We start from the raw sequence: 26,369 nt of genomic DNA on the forward strand, positions 1-26,369 counted from the left end.
TCAATGAATAGAAACCATTTTGAAAGCCCATTGCCAAACACTGCATTGGGTCTGAATGAAAATGATACAGATGATCTACACCTGACACAAGATGAAATGAGAGAAATACTAGATGCAAAGGAAAATGAAACAAGTGTCAGTATGATTGATTTTGCAGGACAATTTGCTTATTATGCTTGTCATCAGATCTACATGAGATCGGAAGCATTCTACATACTGGTGATGGATATGAGTAAAGCTTTCCAAGATGCGGTTAATAGTGAAACAAATGAACGCCAGGGTTCTATCTTTTCTACGTGGACTTACAAAGGTATGATATTTATAAAACAGGATTACCAAATACTCCAAATCTAGACATCATATTCTCTTCAATAAAAGAAGGTCAAACTTGAAGTTCTCTGGCCTTGTTCGACCAAATAGGATTCGATACGCAAGAGCATGCTCTACGTATAAACAATTTCTAAAACAAGATAAATTATTGACAAACAAGATGATGAAACAAAAATATAAGAAGTCTCGTTTAAAGACATCATTTCGTTAGTTCTATGGTCGATACAATGACCTTATCAGCAAATACAGTTTATCATCAAGTCAAATGCTGACTGACGTTTTTCATACTAATTGTTAGGCCATTTTTACACACTGAATTGTCGACGGATTTTCCCGTTATTTCCCGATCATGACAAGGAGCACACGGCGGGAGTGACCGGTCGGCAGGGGATGCTCACTCCTCCATGGCACCTGATCCCACCTCTGATGCTTTGGAGGTCCGTGTTTGCTCTGCTCCTATTTTGTATTGTTTAATGGACTTTTGAGCTTGAATACTGTTCGTTATCTCTATATATTTCATTCAAAGATTTATAAGAGAAGCATAATTCTCATAAAGAACAAAAAAGGCACCACAAAGCCGACAATTCCTCGCAAGAGAGTACGATTCCTGTAACGCACATCCCAGTAAATGGACGTTACATTAACCCTCTCACCTACTTCCACGAAAAGACGAAACGAAATTCCCATATCAAAGGGACTCGAAATTAAAGAAACCACAGAGTCTTCCAAATCTGCTTTTTTTTTTATATTTTACAGAAAATAGATCATAGTGGTCATCTCGCACGTAAACTGCATGATAAACGATATGACTTCAACTTTTACATGGTCGACTTTCCAACTTCGATATATAGGGTTTACGGCGGGTCAACAGTGACACTTACTCCTCCTAGTCATTTGATGCCAGCTGTTAAGGTTCCGGGGTCTGTGTTTTATTCCCTGTAAACAAATTTGTTTTGACTTTAAGAATTTTAAAGTCTATGTATGTATGGCCACACCAATAACATTTCTTGTTCTTTCGACAACTGACCCCCCTAAAATTGGGGAGAGCAAGCGATTTGATAATCATAATATTAATATTTTTTATCAACATAATTTCCAGGCGAAGAAGTCAAATAACGAAGCGAGCAATTGTATATTTTTTTTGTTTTCCTTTACATTTCTAGAGTAAATCATTATGAAGTCTTTTCCAAGTCCCCTGATCATATAAGCCATTCAATATTCTATACTTATGCATAAATAAAACAGTCATAACAATATTGTTGCTATGGTTTCTCACTTTAATTACATAATGACTTTCCTCAATATGTACAAAAACAATTAAAAAAAATATATATATTATATTCATTCGTTTACATGTTTAGAACATTATAGGACATTTGATACAGGTTCTTTAAATGTTTTCATAAAGGTACAAAATTCTGTACATAAATCTACTGATGATATAAGACATTAACTCTCCTATGCACATCAAACCTTTGGTCCATGTTTTTGCCCTGTTCATAATTGGAATTACATTAAACTACATTTATGAGATTTATCACTGTTTGTTACCTTCATTTGAAAACTGTATTCACAAAATGTGATGTGAACAGACTATATATACAATCATATAAAAACTGGCCAATTCAAGCAGCACTATTATTATTATTATTACTCTGTATTTATGCACAATATCAGAAGCCATTGTCCCAAATTTTAATTCACATAATAAAAAAAGGCACAGTAGAACCGTCAACAAGTATGTGTCACTACTATTTATCATTTACAATTAATGCCAGCAGTGATAAGTTATTATTACATATAGTAGGTCACAAATATATATATTAAAATATAATAAACACTGAGCTCAGAATAACAAGGTTGAACATCAGTTATAAAATGAAAAAATATTATTAAAACCAAAACTAGTTTTTTTTTCTCAAGAGTTGGCTGATATATATTTAGAAATAAAGTGTCAAAGTTGTTTAAATTTTATGGGAAGCTACTTCGACGAATCAAGGAAGATAGATACTTTGATTTCTTCTGGCTGATCCACGACAGCTTGGAATAAGTACATGTAAAAAAGGAATCTGTTAAAGAATTGTCTGAGGTGGATACCAATTACCGGTATTCTATGGCATTATGGAAATATTATCTACCTTCAGTTTGCATGCACTGTGGTTCAGCTGAAGATCTTCTTGAATGGTGTCTGCACTATATGAACAGTTCTCAGTTGTGAGTCAGAGTCCAGTTTATTTTCACTGTAGAAATTCAGGAAATACCACCAAATCTTGCTGGAGCTAGGGCTTCAACACTCAATATCCAAAGGAAATAAATGAAGTAGCTTAGAAGTCTACCTAAAATAAAATAGATGCAGCTTAATAAAATTGTTTAATACATGGTTATTCAGGGAAAAAAAATGTATATATGCATTTTTTTCTAGTCTTAATTCCTTACACTTACGTCTAGGCATCTCCACAATTTGATTTATGTCCATGGTGTTTTTATCTGCCTAAACATAACAGATCTGCTCTTTCCAATCCTCACTGTTCACCACGATGGAGGTATTAATTTAACTTGTTTCCTTTGCCGTAACTCTAAGAAGCACCACAGGAGTTCGCAATTTTATCAATAAAGTCAATAAAAATCACTCGATTGACCAAGCCATGAGCCATGCGTTAGCATAGCGAACAGGAATGCAACGCGTTTTGGGAGAAATTTACCAATTTGCTTTTATCCACCGCTTATTCAATACAACTTGTTAGCATTCATGTCAAACAACATTTCTCTGCTAAAATTTGTTCTCTAACCCTTCTCGAATGCTGTCAATACCCACTTTCTTCGATTTCGCGTAAACATTCGTTTTACCGAGAAGCCATTGCGTGATGTCACATCAAACCCGAACCTGACAGATAATTATTAAATTAAAAAAAAAGATAGCGAATGAACTTTAAATTATTTCCTGTTGCTTTATATTATCTCCTACTTACCAAATTGTACCAGCAAAGTTGTTGGACACGACGAATTTTCCATTTTCCTTACTCAATATTTCAATTTGCGCGCACATACAACTGAAATTATCGCCCTTTGTTTTTGAACAGCTCGACATGGTTTCTCGTCACAAAAAAATATAATCGGGGGATATTAAGCATTATGATTTATTCAATTTATTTATAAAATAAAATATGTACAATAATTGACAACGTGTTTATTCATTTTTTTTATTTAAAACAATCGAATAATATATTTGTCGGGTCCGGGTTTGATGTGACGTCACGCAATGGCTTCTCGGTAAAACGAATGTTTACGCGAAATCGAAGAAAGTAGGTATTGACAGCATTCGAGAAGGGTTAGAAAGCAAATTTTAGTAGAGAAATGTTGTTTGATACGAATGCTGACAAGCTGTATTGAATAAGCGGTGGATAAAAGCAAATTGGTAAATTTCTCCAAAAACGCGTTGCATTCCTGTTTGCTATGCTAACGCATAGCTCATGGCTTGGTCAATTGAGTGATTTTTATTGACTTTATTGATAAAATTGCGAACTCCTGTGGAAGCACGCTTAAAACAGTTTGTGCAACTGTGTGTGCCTCATTGGAGTTAATGACCGTGTTTTTTTTTACGACAGATACCGTCAAATTAGCTCAATAGTCAATGCATGTAACTGTCCAGAGTGTCAAATGTCCTTTCTCATGCAAATTGATCAATGTTGTCTCAGTTTTGCCGACGCGTAAAATTTACTACTTATTACCGAGCATTAAAAATAAAACAAAAAAATGGGGCGGGAAATGGAACAAAAATTTCCGGAAGCAGGAAATTTAATATAATATTATTTTTTACGTTTCTTTAAAATACGAGCGCGCGGGTCCGACGTACAAGAAATTTTATTAATGTGGCCTTTGTTTCATTTACCTTTTTATTCATACAAAATCTGCTTAACCTTCATCACAATATTACTTACGAAAACAATGTTCCAATCCGCTTGAAGTTACTCTTACATGTAAAATTCGCACCATTATGAAGAAAAAAAAATTATTTATACTAAATAAAAGAAAACTAAATGAGAAAGCATGAGTTCAATAGGTACTCAAGTTATATAAACTTGTATTACCTTGGTCAGAACGGTTAGGCTTTTTAATTAACTATTTTGCGACTTATAAAGAATAAAATGCAATAACTCCCTTTATTCAATATAACATGAGCTGCAATTTTCATTCCTTGATATAAAGTTTGCATTACAATTGCTGTGATAAATGATTTAAAATGAAAGTTTACATAAGGGATTTATTTTTGGTCCAGGTAATTATCATGGTCCATCGATCTCGTATGTCCATTTTCTACGTTTGTGTTTATTAATAATAATTGAAATGAATTATATTTATTACTGCAATTTGTTACTAGATTATCTTTACTTCTGGCTTGACTCCATAAAATCGTTTAGTGGAACTTCTGCACAAATTCTTGTGGTGGCTACGCATGCAGAAGGCAAGACAGATGAGGTATTTGACATACGTTTTATGACAGATTCCTAATGAGTAAACTGTTGTAAAGCTCCAATATAATGCACCAAAATATCATTCAATAAATAACCTGCTTTTATATACTAGCGAAAAAAAAGAAACTGCACAATACTTAAAGTATAAAATATAAGAATTAAATATTAACGACTATAGATTTAAATCAGTAGCATGATTTAAAATGCATTGTTTACAAATATGTGGGATTAATTTGTGTTAACGTCATAAAACATCACTTGTAGGACGGTAGAAAGACACATTTACTTGAAAGGCGATTCACAAACTTAATACCGCGTATGGCCACCATTTGAATTCACGCATGTTTAACACAGGCGTCTCATTGATGATACTTAATTATCTAAAAATTCCTGGGGAATGTTGTTCCAGACATTGGTCAATTCCTGGCCTAAATCGTCCAATGGTTTAGTTAATAACGTAACCGTCTTTTCAATTCATTGCATGTGTTCAATTGGCGATACGTCGGGCGAAACTGCTGGGTAATAACATCTCTGACAACACGGGCAATGCGGTCTGACGTTATGCTGTTGCAATGTAATTGGATTTTGTTGTCATTACGCTATAACCTTCAAATTGTCGACGTTGCAGTACACACGCATCCAAGTAACTCTCCCCATTCCGAAGATAAAACCTGTCACTGCTGTCCAAATGAAATCTTGATTCATCAGTGAGCAAAAAATAGGCCCATTCTTAAAATCGGTATCTTAGATGTCTCTGACACCATCTTGTGACGTTGAAGTAGTATTGGACGTATCGGAGGACGTCTATGTCTTACGTTATACTCACACAAGTGATTATTTTTAGTTCTTGTACTTAAACCGGGGATGCTACGAGCAGTCAAACTTGCTGTCTGAAAATGATTTTGCAGATGCATGCTATGGTTATCTTTGCGAACCTACGACTCATGGGGGCGTCCTGAACGTTATCGATCCAAAGCGTAGCCGCATTGTTTGAACCGTCTCCATAATGTCAGGTTAATGTTTCTGACACCAAATTGTCGTGCAACAACGTTTTTGGCCATCCAAGCCTGCAACATTCCAGCAACATAAAGATATTGATTTTCATTTAGACTAAGCAGATTTATAGATCCTGATAATACCAAAGTGAATTTGTCTCATACAAACATCATTTACCTGAGATACCATGCGAGTACGATTCATTCAAAAACCAACATGTGGTTGCCCACCATGTAAAATCCGTCCAATAGTCCAAGCCTATTGTCATTAATATCACTACATCTATCGAATATTAACCGCTCATAAATATAAACAATATGCTTTGAGTCCTATCTTATATATACTAATGCAGTTTCTTTTTTTTTCGTTAGTATATTTATTATCTTTCAATGTTGGGGTTGGAGTTAAAATAAGAATAATGTGAGTAAAATTTGCTTTATTATTTTCATTGAACCGTTTGAAGCACAATAATACAACTTACAATTTTTTTAAAAAATCTTAGTGACTTATACATTGCATGCGTTTACTCCTCAAAACTATTAATTTCCGGATTTTTTGAAGACGTGTTATTTGCCTAGATTACTATGGCACGACAAGTCAAGGAAAGCCTTGCAACGTTATAATAAATAAAGTTTTTGATGTTTCTTGTCGGTATTTTTCAGGAAATTCAGAGCTTATTTTGATGATGAACACAATTGTGACCTTGTTTTTATTTTACTTTTTGTACACCTAGTCGTTATAAATTTTCAAAATAGGAAAAGGACTCTTTCTGGGAGAGTCTTTGGACGTTATTACCAGAGTATGATAAGACGAGGATTTACGACAGTGACTTTGCATTAGGACTACTGGAGATGAATGAACAAGGGAGGCATGCTCTGGAGAGTCTAAAAACATCAATAGCAGACGTAGTATCGCAAATCATGGACACAGGGATAGAAGTTCCCTCAGCTTGGGCTCTTCTTGAGCATCTCTTGAAAAAAACAGAAAAACCTATCTTGTCAATCAGTGACATCAACGAAGAGAATAAGAAACTTCCTGAAGAATACCAATTGAAAAGTCAAGAAGAAATATATGATTTTCTGTCCTTTTTCCATAGTCATGGAGTGTTACTATTTTTTATGGAGGAAGGACTGAAAACACACGCAATTCTCGGTATACAATGGTTTTCCGATGCATTCAGTAAACTTATTGCCGACAAGAGCCACATAAATAGAGACTGTCAACGACGACATATCAAGGAATGGGACTATTTTAATGCCACGGGAAATCTGAAGAATTCACTTGTAGATGCTCTTTGGAAAAAGGAACAATCTTATTTGGAACACAAGACTGAGCTTATGGCATATATGGAGAGACTACGAATGTTAGTCAACATTGGTGAGTCAGAAGGCGAAATATCTTGGTATGTTCCTTGCATGAACAATAAGCGTTTTACACGGGATGTTTGTAGATGGGAAAGGAAATACTCGTCAATTTTGAGTTTTCGGTTCATATCCTTTGCCATGTTCGTGTATTACAGACTTATTGCATATTGCATGAGTTTCCTCAAGTGGAATGTGCAGTTGGATAAAGAAAACAGCCTATGTCTTTATCACACAGCAGCAATTTTTGAAACCCAAAATCACACAGTTATCGTTGGTATAATTGATAATGACCTCCAGATTCAAGTCCTCCGAATCAAGAATCTGAATCCCAAAGTTTCATGTGAAATTGGAAAAACAATCGAATTTGCCTTAACAGAATTGACGAAGACATTTGATGAGAAGAAGTCCTTCGTAAAAGGTTACAAATGTTTGAATCTGTTCTGTAGTGAAGATGATATGTCATTTATTCCAGAAAATAAACTGTCTGGGGTCCAATGCAACTGTCCAATTGAGGAAAAACATGAAATGGATGTACAATGGACGCTCTATTTTTGGATGGAGGTGCGTACCATGTTTTTGTTTTTAAACCAAAGCAAAAATAATAGAAAAATCTGTAAGTCTCTCCTTTGGACTTACTTTGACACGAAGTGATACGTCATGGCCACGATTTAAGGGTTTTTGTAAAACTTTTTTTTTAATTTAAAGCTTTTATGTGTGCTTTTCTTTTGTAGTATATATATGTTGTATTTAGAACAAAAATATTTCAAATTCATGATGAAAGGAAGTAAATAAAATATATATATATATATATTCTTATATATATATATATATATATATATATATATATATATATATATATATATATATATATATATATATATATAAAAGTAATAAATATCAAGTTTAAAAACTTCACTGGGAAATGGGTTGGTACATGATCAAAACTTCGGAGGTCTGAGGTCTTCACAGGATTTGTTCACGAGACCAACCCACTTCATTTCCCAGTAAAGTTTAAAAACTTGTTATCTATTTCTAAAATAAACTTGGTAAATATAATACATATCACAAATAGGTTTCCAGTGCTCTTCATAATCTAAAAATATAAAATTTCTTAATATTGTCCCCACAATATTATCTAGCATTGAGATGCTTAGTTTAGGCACATTTTTAACCTTCTAACAAAAATTAATTGTTTAACAGTAAATATTAATATATTCTGTAGCTTAAACATGTTTTTATTGTTGAGTTTGCCAAAAAGGATATCTTTTCTATCAAAATTCATGGAAAAATGAAATTTATTAATAAACCACTTCTCAAGATGACACCATATTTTTTTTTACATGGACACATTCGAAAAATAAATGTTCAATTGTTTTAACATGTTGCAAAAGGAGCATGCAGGTGTTTCAATTAGTTTAAGTTTATCTGGTGCAATAATCCTGTGCAAAAAATGAATCTGCAACCAGTGAAACTTTGCTTCTTTACTTACTTTAAAAGTAAGTTCAAGTATTTTGTTCCATTCTATATCCCAAAAAATATTCCATTATTTTTCCTTTTTTCCATTGCCTTAATTGTTTATATTTTTCTTCTTCCTAATGAGAATACTGTACATATTTATACAGCGTTTGTTGCTTTTGTAAAAAAAATTATATAATGGGATTTAGGGATGAATGGTTAATTTTCTTCTCTTTTTTTCAATTTTTGTACTTTTCAATATTTTTAAAACATCTACTTTTAAACCCGTATATTCTACAAAATTTGTTTTTACATTTAGATTTGTGAGGTATTCAAGGTTTACAATTTTTTTAAACTTTGATTGCCATTTTTTTTAGTTAAGATAATAAATAATCGGTCTATAGTCATCTTGGAAATACAATTTTAAGTATATGAAAATTAAAAGAAAATTGACACATCGCAATTTGCAAGCCCACCCCTTTAAGAATATAATAGTCGTTTACTAATGAACAACTATATTTTCAGGATATTGTTTGCGACAAGAATCCAAAGTCGTTTGGAAGAAATCTTGACGGTCGTACTAGATTTGCAAAACTTGGAATGGCAATAAATGATGTGTTAACTCAGACATATAGAGACATTTTAGAGAAAGAGATTCCCTCTTCTCAGATAATGGGTAAAGTGGAATTAACAAAAAGATATAAAAACCTCCACTGTGAACAACAAAATCTTTTGAAGGACGCCAAAAACTCTGGTTATAAAAAATTTGATATAACTCTTCTCTATACTCTGATGAGAAACTTTTCTACAACAACCCCGAGGCCAACACATGGTTGGGGTTTAAAGGCCCCACCTGCAGCAGGGGAGATAACTGTGGGGGATGACATTGAAAGGATCCGACTGATTCGAAACAAAGTGTATGGTCACGTTAATTCAGCTTCAGTCTCACAAGCAGAATTTGATGATAACTGGTCAATCATCTCTGATATCTGCAAACGACTTGAAACATATACTGGAAAAAGCTACTCAAATGAACTTGATAACATTAAGAAACTTTCCTTGGGAGAAGATAGCCGAGAGGCAATTATAGAAAAAATTAAAGTAAACAAAGAAATACTCGATAAAATGCAGTCAATGGAAACTGGTATACAGTCTATACAGATAGATGCAAACTTAATAAAAGCAGATTTGCAAGAAATAAAATTAGCTGTGACTTGTGAGAGGAAAGGTAACCATATATTTTCATGTATCTGTGAAAATTTGCTAGTAGTAAAACATTAAGGTACTGAAAAAAGAATATTTTAGCAAAATATATTAGGGGGGACCAATCCACTGATATGAGTTAAATTAAAAACATTGACTTTTATGTACTTTTGCCTGTATTTTTCAAATTATATACAAGATTGGATTGTTGACTTAGGACAAATATAACTTTTGCATGACTTGTCAAAGGTTCAACAGGTATGTTGTCAATCACCCCTCCCCCCAATGAAAAGGAGGGTTTGTTTGTTGTCATCCTTGTAGTAACGTTTCATAATGTTGTCAAATATAATGAAAATACATTTAAAAGAAGTAAACATTTTGATATACCTGGATTAAGATCACCCTTATGAAATGAAGAATATCACAAAATTTAATACTACGCTTATGAGAAGAGATGAAATTATCATTGCTTCCCTGTCTTATTTTTTCAGATGAAGAGGAGTCTTGTTGGCCAAGAAGGTGTGGAATCTTGTAAATGTAAATGTACTGTTTGCTTTCAAATAACAGAAAAAGGATATTACACTGTAGTGAGAAAAACTTATTTTATAGAATGTTATCAATTATACATTTAGAGCAAACATATATTTTACTTTATTTACATTTGCAAATATTTTTCTTAGATGAACCTATTGAAGAGAAAATATGTTCAATTCTGTATGAACTTATTAGGGGGTAAGAGGTCATGGCTTGACCGAATCACACAGCGAGACGATATATTGTCTACATATTTCTGTCACAGTGAAACTGGTTTCGGAACTTATTGAAAAATATATTTTTTTTCGTTCAACAAATGATCATTAGATCTTTCTTCGGTGTGAAGAATGTTTTAATTAGCCTAAAATCACGCTTACCTCTCTAACCCGAAATTCCTTTGAAGGTATGTAAACTGAAGACGATAGCACCGCTTTTGACTTCATATATAAAGAACTCATACAATAATATTAGGATAATTCCCAGTAGCGATCATTGTTTTTTTTATTATGAACAGATATTTCCTGAACTGGACTGCTGAACATCAATGTAAATATTCAAATGTTGGAGTGAGACGAACTCTCAAGACCAAACAGCTTCTAGGTTATTGCGCGTCACAGCATAGCAATACGGCGGGCCGTTCGTGTAATAAATGCAGTTCTATCAAGAATATTCGTCTCAAATGTAAATAAAAGTAATAAACAACAATGTTAAAAATTTCACTGGGAAATGAACTTGGTTGGTACGTGATCAAATCTTCTGAGAAGCCCTTCGGGCTTCACAGGATTTGATCACGTGATCAACCAAGTTCATTTCCCAGAGAACTTTTTAACATTGTTTTTGATTTCTTAATTAATTTACAAAGTTCTCACCATACCATAATTCAGAAATATTAACTAAACTGTCATGCCATGTGCATATTTGTTCAATTCCATTACCTGTATATACTAAAATTGCCAGGCATATCTTCCTGTGAATCAATGCACTAAGTGTCTGCTGAATTTATACAATGAACTGATTCTATATCATTCGTATTACATACGTTTTGACTTTTGAGATGATTGATATGGTTTGATTGGTGAGGTTCAGCGGTCACACTTTCAAGTGCTTGGTTTTACAGCTTGCTGCAGCTTGACTTGCTAATTGGCGATTTTGTCATTGGATTCGGTCCTTTGTGATTCATTGCACAATTAGGTTTTTCAACCTTCCTGTAGAAATACCTATTGAAATTTTCTAATATATTTATGTAGCCAGTGGTAGATATATCAGAAAACTGAGACTGGGTCAGGCTCAAATATTTATTAAGATGGTAAACAAAAACGATGAAAAACCTGAAATATTAATTTAGACAACATTTAGACAGACAATTAAAACATACTAGACTTTATTTAGGAAAACATTTTATAACTTAAAGTTCTTACTGGGACACACAAGCAAAGTAACAAATATTGCTATCTGTTTGGAAGTTACGTCTATCCAACTCAATGGCTAGGCAAGGAGTGTATGTTGTTAGTAAAAGAAAGCGAATAGAATTGTAAAGTCATGTGATCGTCTGTCCAGTGTCTAAAAATAATACCACATACACACATAGTCTATCATACCACATACTCACATATACGAAAGCAGCGCAAATTGCATTTTATTTAATAAACATAGCCCTGGTTACATTTATAATTATTATTCGTCTGTTGATTTTTTGCTTCAAGTTTTATCAAAAAACCATACACCATAGAGGCATCAAACCTTCACTAATTCCTCAGTTTCTCATGACCAAACTTCAATCTATTCTATGTGAATGGATTTTACGAACATTTTTGTGGGTTATTGCCCTTTAATAGCGATTCTCTGTAACCATTTAAACTTCTTTGCCACGCATGGTCACCAATTTTGATTAAACTTTGCCCATTATTATAGCTTGACACCAGAAACATATATCAAATAAAACTTCATTGCTATGTGTCTTGGTTGCCATGGTAACAGCCAGAAAAGCTGGGAAAGTTGAGATTTTCAGCTGTTTTTAAAGGTCATAGGAAACGATTCTTAACATTAGGATTTCACTTTTTAAACCTAAAGCTATATATGAAAGAATGTTAAATTACGAGTAGTAATATTTTTTGGCCTTTGTTCTACTGAAAAATAAAGGTGAAAACTTTTCCACTTGTTACTTTTCTTACCCGCTTATCGTTCTTGATTTTGTGGTTTTATGACGTCACAAGAGCCCACTGATGTAAACAGAGCATTAGACTAATGTATTTCTACCATATGTTTATCTAGTTAATTTGAACTATTTTTGTAAATATAAATGTGTCTATGTTTTCAGGTGAGTTATCTGATTTCGTAGTTCAGTTAATTCAGTTTGAGCGAGTCGTAAATAAGGCACGGCAACTCAGAACTGGGGCTTTTTATCGGAGGATGATGCTGATGGATATCATATATAAAATTACGCTTAAATTAAGCTACAACTTCGATTACTTACACTGCATCAAATCTTTAGAAACAAAAAAAATATTTCCCTGTTTAATACACATATACGACATTCCTGTGGGACGTGGAGACCGGTCCTTCGGACTGAAGAGACCGTATAAACAGGGGTCCCGTGTCGCAGTAGGTGCTGGCACGAAAAAGATCCCTCACTGCTCAATGGCCGTTAGTGCCGAGTATAGGACAAAATTTGCAGCTCTCCACCGGCAAGTGGTGGCGTACGTCTCCATATGAGTGAAAAATTCTCGAGAGGGACGTTAAACAACATACAAACAAACAAACATATACGATATTCCAGAAGGATTCCATCGTCATTAAAAAAGTTAATAAGTCGTTTTTTATTCCAAGAAAAATCGCATAATGCAACATAAAATAGAATAATTTATTAAAAGTGACCTTTTCTGATATGAATAAAAATTTTGATTAAGCCTATAATATTCTGTTAAAGAAAGAATATGACACTTATATGGGGAATATCTCTAATGTGAATCCCCAAAATAAACACGGGGCCGGTGGTATTGAAGTCCATGATAAGCGTGAACCACTGAAAATGTCGGCGTCTTTGAACATGTTGAAGTTTCGTTTTCCCCTATCCGAAACACACATATTGCTGTAAAAACGATATACCAATAGAATCCCTGAGTTTATGACATGATCGTATTCTTCTATATAAAATATATTATATATAAAGAAGAAATGTTGAGCCCAGAGCAAATGAGATTGTTACGATGCCGATACTTTGTGCAGACACGGTTTGACTCTACAATATCGAATTTTGAAATAATCGGTATGTAGTAGTAAACAGAACAGTCCGCGATCAGTTTGAAAATCCATCCATCATTTGCGAGACTACAATTTTAATATTAATAATCTTTTTAACAGATGATAAAACTTTTGAAATTATATCCTTTACAGAAAAAAAAAATAAATATAATACACACTGGAAAAATAAACAGGTTTGTATACGATGCTAAGTACTGATCTATGATAATGAATTTGGTAGAATCCTTATTCTTCATAGAAATATTTCCACATGTTAGAGCTGCTTTTTTTTTAAACGTCGTTTGTACTAACTCCCATATATACAAGTTTACGTATAGTTCTTGCCAGAGTTGTTTTTAACCCATCTGCAGTGTGTTTAAAAACGATACGATTATTTCAAGAACTTTCAATTACAAAAAGAAAGAAATAAGAAATAACAAGGGGGATGGGAGGGGGGGGGGGGCGCCAGAGATCGGGTATTAGTGGTGCTGTTGTACATGAGTAAGTGAAAATTAAGACAGTGTCATTTTTTTTTTTTTTTTTTTTTTTTTTTTTTAAAGTCATGTGATACTTAATGCAGCAGGTACGTATCGTTTGTCAAGAAAAGTGTCATACTGACAGCGTTGGACTCTGTGTGAAAGTAAAACTAGGTTGTAAATAAATGATTTCATAAAAATAACTGCCCTGGTTATGAAAAATGAATTCATTCTCACTCTCCCTTCTTTCTCTCTTCCGATTGCTTTATTTTTCTCTCAATAGATCGAAGTGTCAAACTATGAAAATGATCACATTTTGATTGATAAAACATGCAAACATCTTGCAAATATGCAATGGAATTTTTAAAAAGAAATACTTGCTTGTTTGAAGATCGTGTATTTATACTAGGTTTTGGCCAAGATTATGATATTCTTTAAAATTAAGCTGCAAAATGACATGATAGTTTGTAAACATTGCATAGCTTTGAACAGCGATTGGGCCTTACTGACGTCATATGCTAAGGGAGATAAGCAACGTTAGTCAAAGTGTATTTTCACGACTGGGTAATTTTCATCGACTGTGCTGTAGCTATCTTGCGTTAAAAATCCAAAAAACAATTTCAGTCTTATTTTACCAGCTCATATGAACTTCTTCCCGTATGTTACTCAATATGTTCAGGTAATTGTCTCCTATGACCTTTAATCTTTATTGAGCCTTAATAAAGACTAAGAAAAACAAACAAACCATTCTCACAAAAACATGACACCTTCTTGCCACTTATGCTATAAAGAAACTATTTAGAATTTATCTCTAAGTAAGTGGTAATCATGGGTACATTTGGAATACATTTAAGATGCTGTAAAACGCTCAATATTCACTAATGATGAAACTCAATCAACAACCTAAGAAAAACAATAAAAATATTTGACCTTAAGTACATGTAATTAAGTATTGCCAATATTATTCTAAAAATAACTTTCATGATTGCAATGGTAACACAGTGTAACCATGCAAAATCTGTTGCTAAGATTGGGTTAATGCTACACTGTACTATCTTGAGAAAAAAAACAATAAAATTCATGACTGGCACATATACATCCTTAGGAACTTGCAACACCGACAACGTAAGAAAAATTGGGATTTATTGTTACTTTGCAGTGTAAAAATGACACGACGTACCAGTTGTTTAAAGTTCTTGTTGCCTTAGGAATTTACTTACCTTTTAATCAAGAAACATATTATTTGACTCACCTTGAATAGTACTGATCTCGTAGAACTAAAGTTGAATATGATATATTGAGAAAGTTTGTTGAAAAATACAACACTTTTGCTATAGTTACCAAGAAGGGAAAATGTTCGTTTTTGTTGATTTTATATCACTATTAAACCCTATGTTTCTTTTTTTTTTGTATCCAGTCCAAGACTGGATGGTAGGCAAAATTGAGAGTCATTTTAGTTGTTCATAAATAACAATCATAAAAGTTTTGGGAATCTACATATAAGGGTACGTATCCAAGAATATTTTTCAGATTTTAATGCATATTTTTCGGCTCTTTCCATAGCAACGCTCAATTTAAAGAATTGAGATTGAATTTTTTGAAATGAGAAAATTAGGGTTACACCAACGCCTTTAAAAATTGATCATCAGTTACATAGAAATATGCTTTTTGAAAAGATAGGATAAGATTAAAACACTAAGAGAGTAAATTTAAAATCCCTTCGTGGTATTAAAACCATGGCAACCATTGCCAACCTATAATATAAGAAATATCATATTTCGTCCTTGGTATATGTTAAAAGGATCTTTTGTCTATTATTTGCTTGCATTTCAAACTATGATTGTTTTTATTCTAAAGTGTATGATTCTATAAAATTGAATAAACAAAATTATTACTTTGAATGCTTTGTTTCTATAGTAACGTATGTAATAGTTGATTTACCAAACATGTTTATCATGCATTTAAGACATCAGGCATTCAACTTTCAGAAACAGTCATTGCCACTTGTTTGCTTTGCTGCAAACCATAACTGTGGGTTTCTGAACATGTTGAAAAATGTCATTTTTCAAACTTTAGGACACGTTGCTATGATAACCATGACATGTATCAACCCGTTTTTCCCTTATTTGAGTTTACGGTATCAAAGACTTTTACCATAGAGAGTTTGGAGGAATTCTGAGACTATGCGTGCCACGGCTCCTATATAAAAGTTCAAGTCATTACAGAGAATGGCTCTTAATGCCTTTCGCTTGTCGTTAAACACTAAGATTTTTAGCTCACCTGAGCCAAAGGCTCAAGTGCGGTTTTCTGATCAAAATTTGTCCGTTTTCTGTCGTCGTTGTCGTCGTTGTCGTCGTCGATGGCGTAAACCTTTCACAATTTCAACTTCTTCTCCAGAACTACTGGGCCAATTTCAACCAAACTTGGCACAGAGCATCCTTGGGTGAAGGGGATTCAAGTTTGTTCAAATGAAGGGCCACGCCCTCTTTCAAGGGGAGATAATAAAGAATTAGTGAAAAATTAATAGCGTCTTTTAAAAATCTTCTTCTCAAGAACCACAAAGCCAGGGAAATTGAAACTCATGTGGAAGCATCCACAGGTAGTGTAGATTCAAATTTGTTCAAATCATGACCCCGGGGGGTAGGGCGGGGCCACAATAGAGGATCAAAGTTTTACATAGAAATATATAGGAAAAACCTTTAAAAATAATCTTCTTTTCAAGAACAGCAAAGCCATGATGAGTCATATTTATATGGAAGCATCCTCAGGTAGTGTAGATTCAAGTTTGTTCAAATCATGACCCCGGGGGATAGGGTGGGTCCACAATGGAGGATTAAAGTTTTACATAGAAATATATAGGAAAAATCTTTAAAAATCTTCTTCTCAGGAACAGCAAAGCCCTGATTGATCATATTTATGTGGAAGTATCCTCAGGTAGTGTAGATTTAAGTTTGTTCAAATCATGACCCCCTGGGGTAGGGCGGGGCCACAATGGAGGATCAATGTCTGAAATAGAAATATATAGGAAGGTATCTTCTGATGAAGAACTGCAAAGCCATGATTAGTCATTTTGATATGGAAGCATCCTCAGGTAGTGTAGATTCAAGTTTGTTAAAATGATGACCCTCGGGGCTAGAGATCGGCCACAATGGGGGATCAAAATTTTTTTTTACATAGGAACATATTGGAAAATATCTTCTTCTCAAGAAATGAAAATCACGTTTAGTCATTTTGATATGGAAGCATCCTCAGGTAGTGTAAATTCATTTTTTTTTTCAAATGATAACCCCCAGGGGTAGGGTGGGGCCCAATGGGGATCGAAAGTTTTACATAAGAACACATAGAAAAAATATTTCTTCTCAAGAACGGAAAAGCTATGTTTAGTCATATTGATATGGAAGCATCCTTGGGTAGTGTAGATTCAAGTTTGTTCAAATCATGACCTCTGGGATAGGGAGGAGCCACAATGGGGGATCAAAATTTTACAAAGGAATATATGGGAAATTTTTTTTAAAATCTTCTCAAGTACAACAAAGCCATTTGTTATATTGACATGGAAGCATCATCAGGTAGTTTAAAATTCAACCCCCCCACCCCCCCGAACCCCGAGTAATCTTTTCAATACTGAACTGATTTGTGTCTAGCTAATGTGCTCAGGTGAGCGATGTGACCCATGGGCCTCTTGTTAAACGGATGGTCTTAGAAACATGGGAACAATTGTAATGTAATCCTTGATGTTAGACCATGTACATTTAGACAAGATCAAATGTCGAGATCACTTTAGTTATTTCGGAATTCTTTTTTCTAACCTTTTAAGTACTCTCTGGTTTAGTTTTTATTCATATATAATTTTTTTCCTCGAGAGTTAACTACAAAAAATATACTGAGTTATTGTAACTCAAGACTGAGTATTGGCATGAGTGGTATACAAGCTTGTGAGTGCGAGTGCAGCCAACGAGTGCCAATTTTCACCATTATAATTTCAATAACCTTATTTTTATGATTTATATTAATTATTTAGATTATATAATTCAGATTAGAACAGAGTTTTTTTCAGTATTTGAATTAAAACTGTGCAGTATCAGCGACTGTCCTGTAATAGTTCAATATCCCAGCATTCCAGTGACCATAACAAGCGTTATGATTTGCTTACTGAGGTTTTTTTATTGAGGCTAATAGGAACAAAATAACTGATTAATAATTTAAATTTTGTAAGAATAGACATGCCTTTCCTAGCTGACGTTGAGCAGTTGATCATACACTATACAACTTTCTTTTTTGTTTACAACACGCGTTTGACATTGAACGCCCGAGTTCGGAATATTTCAGTGCATATTCGTTTACGTACATGTAATGCAAACTCAGCGTTCAATAAAACGCCAAAATATTGAACGCTAAAATTATGCACAATTCAATTATGTTTTAGCTCTACTGGTCAGAGATCACAAGAGCTCGTGGGATAGTAAGGTGTCCGTCGTCCGTCTGTCTGTCTAGCTGTCCGTCCGTCTGTCTGTCTGTAAACATTTTTTTATTCAAAATGCCACTCCTCCTACAGTTTAAATCTGATTTCAATATAACTTGGCACACAAGTAGACTTTACTAAGATACATAACTCGCATTATTAATTGTTGATTTCGATGAACGTAATTGCCATAGTTACTAAAAATAGAAATTTCTGTGAAATATCTTCAAACCGCTACTCCTATTACAGTTTTTTGTCTGATATCAGAATATTGAATACTGTTCGTTATCTCCATACATTTCATTCAATATAACTTGGCACACAAGTAGTCTACACAAAGAAACATTAGTCGAAAAATCGGTTTTTGATTTCGATGAACGGGTTGCCATGGTTACTAAAAAAAGTAATTTCTTTCAAAATGCCACTCTTCCTACAGTTTTTGTCTCATTCAATATAACTTGGATTACAAGTAGAGAACTCTCAAATACATAATTCTCTATATATGGGTTTTTTGATTTCAATTGCAGTGGTTACTAAAAAAATAAAGAAATTTCTGTAAAATACTTTCAGAAAATTACTCTTCCTACAGTTTTGTCTGATTTTTATATAACTTGGCATGCATGAAGACTACACTAAGATACAAAATTTTTTTATCTTCTTTTAAATTTTGATGAATGATGTTGCCATGGCTGTAGAATTCTTTTAAAAGACTTCTACTTCTACAGTTTTATTCGGTTTGCAATAAATCTTGCTACCAGTACCAGCTTCCAGTAGAGCTACAGTCTCGTTAGAGACTTCTGTCTTTTTTATTGTAGACTGTTTTCTAGCTATGTAATCAATCAAGTTTATAAAGGTGTAAAGTTTTTACTTTTTTTTGAACGATTAGTCTACTAGTGTTTGATTTGGATTTTACAATAATTAATCTATTGGAATGTGAAGTGACGTTCATTCGTTTATATTTCGGATTTAATGTGTTTACTTGCTATGAATTATATGAATTTATATATATTATTTTACTTTGTATTAGATAAACATTTTAAAATACTATACAGTCTTTGTTTGTAAGGCTCATTATTTTAATTGTACTTTAGAGGAACTGGGATTTTATTCTACAAGTGGTAATCCACCTTATACCCATACTCCCTTTGCCTTATTTGCCCTTTCACTTGGTTTTTAGGTCATTCATTGATTTTCACACACATGCTACTTAACCATTACATTACCCGCGACTATGATAGCATGAGTCCTCTATGCTATGATTGTATTAAATGCAAGCTGTATCAGTGAATATTGTTGTCTTCTGAAATTTTAAAGAAGTATGATACTTGAGAAGGTATTTTTTCACATTTATATGACAAAGTTTGCTTTATTTGTATCTGTACAAAGAAGCAGTTAGTTCACTTTTTTACTAGTATATATGTCAAATAAGGTACAAAATGCATTTGTCGTATTGCTCACTTTTTGCTTTCAAATGATTTTTTAATGAGGTTTCTTATCGATATAAGCTTTTGCATATGCAAGTTAACACATTTTACAGAAAGACGTCTCCTCGATTAAGTACATTTAGTTCTTTGATTATTTAAATTTGAAGGAGTTATCTCTCTTGGTTTATTGACTTCGTGTTGTTACATCTTAATGGAAAAGCTAATTCTTGAGAAAATACCATAATAAGTTATAAATAGTGAGAAAAGTGTCAGATAGATGTTTTCAGAAATTAATGCTGGCAATATCAGCATTTCCAGCATATATTGAACTTTGAACTATGATATGAAGTTATCAGCGTACAAATTTTCAATAATGCAATACCCCAATGAAATAAGAGTTTGACCTCTGCATTCGTCAATCTCAATCTTTGGGCCATTTTCTGTGAGGGTTCTTTAGGAACAGGGTCTACAATCCTAGGCCACAGATACTGAATGAGCTCAAAAAGAACATAAAACTAAATCAAATGAGAAGTGTCTAAGCAAAAATGAGTGACAAGGTTATACAAATTTCGAGAAGCAACTCTCATTTAAAGTTTAAATAGTGGAGATCATTAAGAACATGTAATGTGGGCTTTTGGCGTTGTGAAATTCAATGTAACAAAAATCACGTAATTTAGAAATTTCACTAATCTTCATTAATGTTTGAGATTTCGTCCAATGTGTAATATATTAGTTGGTAATTGTACATAATGAATCTTACAGATACATGCATCAAGTTAATAAAAAAAAAACTTGTTTATATCTTTTTCTTGTGTTTGTGAAAATGAAGATTCAAAATGTAACATATATTATGAAACACCCTGTACTTAGAGAGATCAATCGAACTCTTCATGTCGCCTCTTTTTTGACAATCCCTTTCAAGTATCAAAGCTGTGTCGCCCCAATTTTTAATTAAGTTTCTTTGCTTTAAACGTTAAACAAAAGTATCTTAGTGTAGCTATAAAATAACATGCACAACCCTACATTATTTCATTGATTTAAAGAAATTTTGTTTTCAAAAAAACCCTTGATTTTTGAAAATATCAAGGGGTTTTTCTTATCTTAAGAACAGTTGGGTCCTACACACATTAAAAATTTAAGTCGTTAAGATTGCTTGCCAGTATTATTTTGTAAATCTCAAAGCTAGATGTTTGGTTTCTTAAAATCATAAGCAGAGATCCATGCCTCTTAAGAGATCCGCTCCTCATGATTACCTTACCCTATTGATAGAGATAATTAAAATTAAGTTTTTAAACACTTCATTCGATTTTTTTCTTAAAATTCATCGAATGTATTTACATTTATACCCTGTAATGTATTTTCATTTCTAATTGAAAATCGTTGCGAATATGTCGAAATAATTTTCTCTTTAAATACTGAGATGGCATCCGCCTCTTTTAATTTTAAACGGAGATTCGCTCCTTCCTTTTCAATAAAAGAGAGATCCGCTCCTCTATTGACAATCCGCTTCTCATTTATCAATGATTGTCTGACGTCATGGCGTCAGACAGTACTAGATTTAGCCAAGGTTTGTTGGTCAAGTCGTTCAATAGAACTCTTTTGATAACTTGATCTTGGAAACTTCACACTATCTTAATAACTATCAATTGGAGAGAATGAGGAGTAATGGAAACATGCTAAACACCCAAAACAAACCAGAGCATTTGACCTAATGTCATTATTACATGTGTATCACATTACAGGTTACATAACATTTAGCCATTCTCGAATGAATCAGCAAAACAGCAGGAAGAAATGAAGATTGTCAGGTCAACACTGACTTGTCGCATTTTTGATCAGATTAACTAATGGATGTTTATTTTCAATACAAACTAAGTCTCTCTACCTTTAGAATTTTTATAGTCTTCACATACATGTATCCATAAGTTGCAGAAGTTTGATTTAAATTCATACTTTAAAAAATCTGAAAGTGAAAGATGTTGAACATTCTTTTGCTTAAATGCAAACTAAAGTTGTTAGCTCATTTGTAGCACGTTTATTTATTTTTTTTAATTATATAATTATTTCATAAGTATAACAGGTCCGTTGGAAGAAATTTCAGGAGGGGGTGCACAACCAAAAATGTTCAGTTTAGGGTGTGCACTATCAAAGAACAATGCCCTTTCAAGCAGAAAAAAGTTATCAGACGTTATTATTTACATGATTGAGACACCAGCATAAGTAGCTATGCATAAATTGACAACCCCACCTCCACCCCGGTTCCTACGGCCATGAAAAAAGGAAATTGCAAGCAATAGAGTGTATTACAGTATAAATTCATGTCCAAGTTTTTTTTTATATGTTGATGCCACTGAATTGAACTTTTCTTGTTTCTTAGAAAAAAAATCATTCTGGACTCAGAGTCATGTTGATACACTGGATTAAACTTTTCTGAAGTCTTCGCGTATAATAAATTTGCTCACGTCAGACAAGCTTTTTAGGGAAGCTAATACTTGTATAGATTCCTATGGCTAGTGTCTACAGAATCCCCCTGGCTTGTTGTCCGTTCACATGTTGATTCTGTAGTAGTGTGGAATATATTTATTTAATAAATGTTTTGAATTAAATGTAAATAAATTAAACTACCATAATAGATCAAATGTTGGATCCACCCCTTTATTTCCCTAGCCCTACCTGTAAACTTGTACACCTGTATATAGATAATTAGTTACCTTAGGGCAGGTCAGAGGTTTTGGTGTTTTATTGGTTTTCATTGGTAGTTTGTTTATAAAGTTGGATCTCATTGGTTTTATTCTTTTGGTCATTGGTTTTACCGCCAAAATATTCATTCTTTGTCTTGTTGAGAGATTACCAAGACTTCATTTTATGGACTCTCTCATGACCTTGACTTGGAGACTGACTTTTTTTCCACTTTTGGTAAGTACTAACTTTTCTTTATTGCTAATAGTTAATTAACTTGTGCAGTCTGTAAATATGCAATTATAATAAATCCCTTCTACACTTTATATTAATAGAATGAATGACCATGAGAGAAAGATATTTATTTTTATGATTGGAATTATTGATTTTGAAGATCAGTAATGTTATATATTGAAAGTGTAAATTGTTATGTTCAAATTACACTATATATTTTATGACCAAGATATTTGGTTACTTTGTTCAAAGTGAACAGATGATTTTTTTTATTTTAATGGAATATATATTTTAATGTATACTGTATTAAATTACAGAATCCATATACATGTTTATGACATCATACATACATGTGGTAATTAAAGCCTTTTCCCACAGAATGGTGAGGAACTATTTGTTTTAATAAGTAATATTTTTTATGCCTTTATATGGGAGAAAATATGTAAAGTCTATGTATCAGTTGTAAGAGTTATCTCCCTTAATTGAGAGTCAATGTACATATAAAGATACATCTTGTCTATAATATATCATTATCAATATGTTATCTATGAGAGCTAGATGTATGTATAAATGATGCATTAATAGGATTGATTTGATGTGATATAATATTGTTGTTTTATTATATTTCAGGGCTATGTTAATATATACTGCTCACTGTGTCAATAAAATAGACCTGAACCTGACAGAGGCGTGCTTGTTTATTTACACAAATCCCTGTTACAATTTGGCGCCCACGTTGGGACACAGTGATGTACAGCAGTGAACGGAGAGGACTGGAAATCGTGTACACCATGGTATTCCAAGGAGACGTAAATTACGACTGGTACCTTGAATAAACAGCGATTCGTGCACGACACTTCAGAGTGAACACTGAACAGTGTATGCGATTCTACGATCAGAACATTTACACTAGTGTGTTTGTGATATCAACTGATAGTGACAGTGTAATGATTCGCATCAGCATGCATGCTTCATCGGCCTGATTGGTGCACCGGAACCAAAGACAGCAGTAGATAAGATTTTCTTTAGATAAGATTTTCTTAGTTTGATACATGCATGTTTATTTATTTTTGAGGTAGCTAGCTAGCATATATATATATAGATAGATACACGTGTTTATTGATCATGACCTGTCTGTCCGTCTGTCATCTTATTTAGCTTGGGTTATATTTGTATATACTGTGCACATTAATTTTTATTTGAATTAATTACTGGACTGAAAGCAGGAGTGCCAGGATGGGTAAGTGGTATAATTAACAGTGCACATTATAGCCCTATACCCTTGAACCTACCAGGTATTAATAACTACAATATTTAACTGCTATATCTTTTGACATTTGACTGTTTACAGACAAGACATAGTTGTTTTAGTCTTTATGTAGTATTTTATAGCAGGTGTCAATAAGTTGAGTGGAAGTTTAAGTTTCATTTATTGTCAGTGGTGTTTTGTGCTGTTGGTTCATTCACGTGGTGTTTGTAGTGTATAGTAGTCTAACTCACTAGATATAGTTAAAACAGCTCTTTTAAAACCCCAAATTTCCCACTGTCTTGTATTTATAAATTTGTGTTTTGAAATTACCGCCTTTACGCTTGTATTCATATCGAGATCGGTTTCTTTATTTACGCATTTTCGATCGAGCTCGACCTGCGCGAAATTTGTTTTCAGTTTGCAGCTTCCTGTGTAAACACGTTTTTGGTTTGACTTAAAAATTTCCTTTATTTTCTAAGTGTTTGTTATTTATTTGAATTAATATGTGACTTTCAGGTAAGAATTGGGTTTATTGCATTGCATTCATTTACTCTTTAGGTATTATTTAAACGCATATTTCTTGATTTCAGTGAAATTTGACCATACTTGCACTTGTAAATTTTAGACTGTATTGTTGATCAATCTTTCCTTTATTTATAATCTTATGTGACTTGCATAGTTCAATCATTTGACCGGAAGTATATTAAGTTAACCGGAAGTAGAAATTTATTTTTTTTTTTCAGGTTTATAAATACGATACCACATTTATTTTAGTTCCACATGTGAACTACCCTCCTGTATTAAAAAGTTATTCTTCAATATTAGTCTAGCATTTCATTTGTTCAATTAGAACAACCCTCCCTTACATATTGAAAATTATTTAAAGTTACATCTGGAGTGAATAACTGAAATTTTCCATTTTTCAAATATTTTGAATGTAATTTATGAACTTAGTTTATTGTTTATTGTTTTCTATCACACTCGTCATCATGTCGAACACCAAGGAAACAGACTTAACACAGAAAGAGGAAATATCCTTCACACAGACAGAAGTTCAGAATATTGTAGATGCTTTATCAACAATGAAAATAAAGCCGAAAGCCGACACTCCACAAGACTTTTTACAGTGGATGGAATCCATGAGCAAGTTATCTGAAGTGAAAATGGAGCCCCAGTATGCTAGTGGTACCACAGCAGAATCAAAATCAGTGGTTAACATCCATTATCCAAAAATCTCATTCTTCTCTGGAAACACCAAGACAGACACAACCTACGATGTATGGAAATACGAGGTTGAGTGCTTACTTAGAGAATCGTACAAGCCAGAAGTCATACATCATGCTATTAGACGTTCTCTGAGGGGAGAGGCAAGTCGAGTTATTATGCATCTTGGCCCAGGAGCTTCCATCGCTGCCATTATGAATAAACTTGACAGCATATATGGAACAGTGTCTGAAAGAGAAGATATACTGGCAGAGTTTTATAGTGCTCATCAGAAAGAGGATGAAGAATGTGCCACATGGAGTTGTCGTCTGGAAGATATCATCAGTAAAGCACAACAGAAAGGCCTAGTAGGTTATATAGAATCACAAGAAATGCTGCGCACTATGTTCTTTAAAGGACTACGCCCAACATTGAAGGACATTTGTGGTCATTTATATGACAAATGCCTTACATTTGACAAATTGAGATCAGCGGTCAGGAAGGTGGAATTGGAGCATCAGCCACCAACTGAAAAGAAAAAGCTGGCTACTGCAAAGTCTGCAGTTCCTGCAGATTCATCAACAAAGAGCTTTGAAACTCTTGAAGCCCAGATCCAACAACTGACTAGTGAGGTTAGGGGAATGAAGCAGCAATATAGCTATAGTTATAACCCACAGATGCCTCAGCAATACCGACCAACAAGACAATCCTTCCAGCGAGGAAGAAGGCAGGGAAACTATAGAGGAAATTCCACTCAGGCAGTTAGGATGCCACAGTCAGATGTTGTTTCAGACACACCTAGGTATAGGAATGAGTATGAAGTCCCTACTTGTTATAAATGTGGGCAGAAGGGTCATATAGCCATTGGATGCCGTGTACGAATGGATCATAGAAGAGCGTATTTAAACTCCAAGAAGCCAGCGTCTGGGGACAAGGGGTTGGCAAGAGAACAAGGAGTCCCAAAGTTCCAATAATTGGATCATCGAATGAGATCAGAGTGTCCATCAATGATATATCGTGTACAGCACTTATAGACACAGGAGCTACG

General features: G+C 33.6%; 1 long non-coding RNA gene across 1 annotated transcript; it reads left to right on the plus strand.

Moving 5' to 3' along the window:
* Positions 1 to 22,620: 22,620 nt before the first annotated feature.
* On the plus strand, positions 22,621 to 23,563 carry LOC133200029 (uncharacterized). The gene is made up of 3 exons (XR_009722869.1): positions 22,621 to 22,872; positions 23,187 to 23,251; positions 23,500 to 23,563. It is a non-coding gene; the product is annotated as an uncharacterized LOC133200029 (long non-coding RNA).
* Positions 23,564 to 26,369: the final 2,806 nt, after the last annotated feature.

The sequence above is a fragment of the Saccostrea echinata genome, unplaced genomic scaffold (assembly GCF_033153115.1).
Source record: "Saccostrea echinata isolate AGI-Se365-2 ecotype Australia unplaced genomic scaffold, CSIRO_AGI_Sech_v1 ptg000036l, whole genome shotgun sequence".
Classification (NCBI taxonomy): domain Eukaryota; kingdom Metazoa; phylum Mollusca; class Bivalvia; order Ostreida; family Ostreidae; genus Saccostrea; species Saccostrea echinata.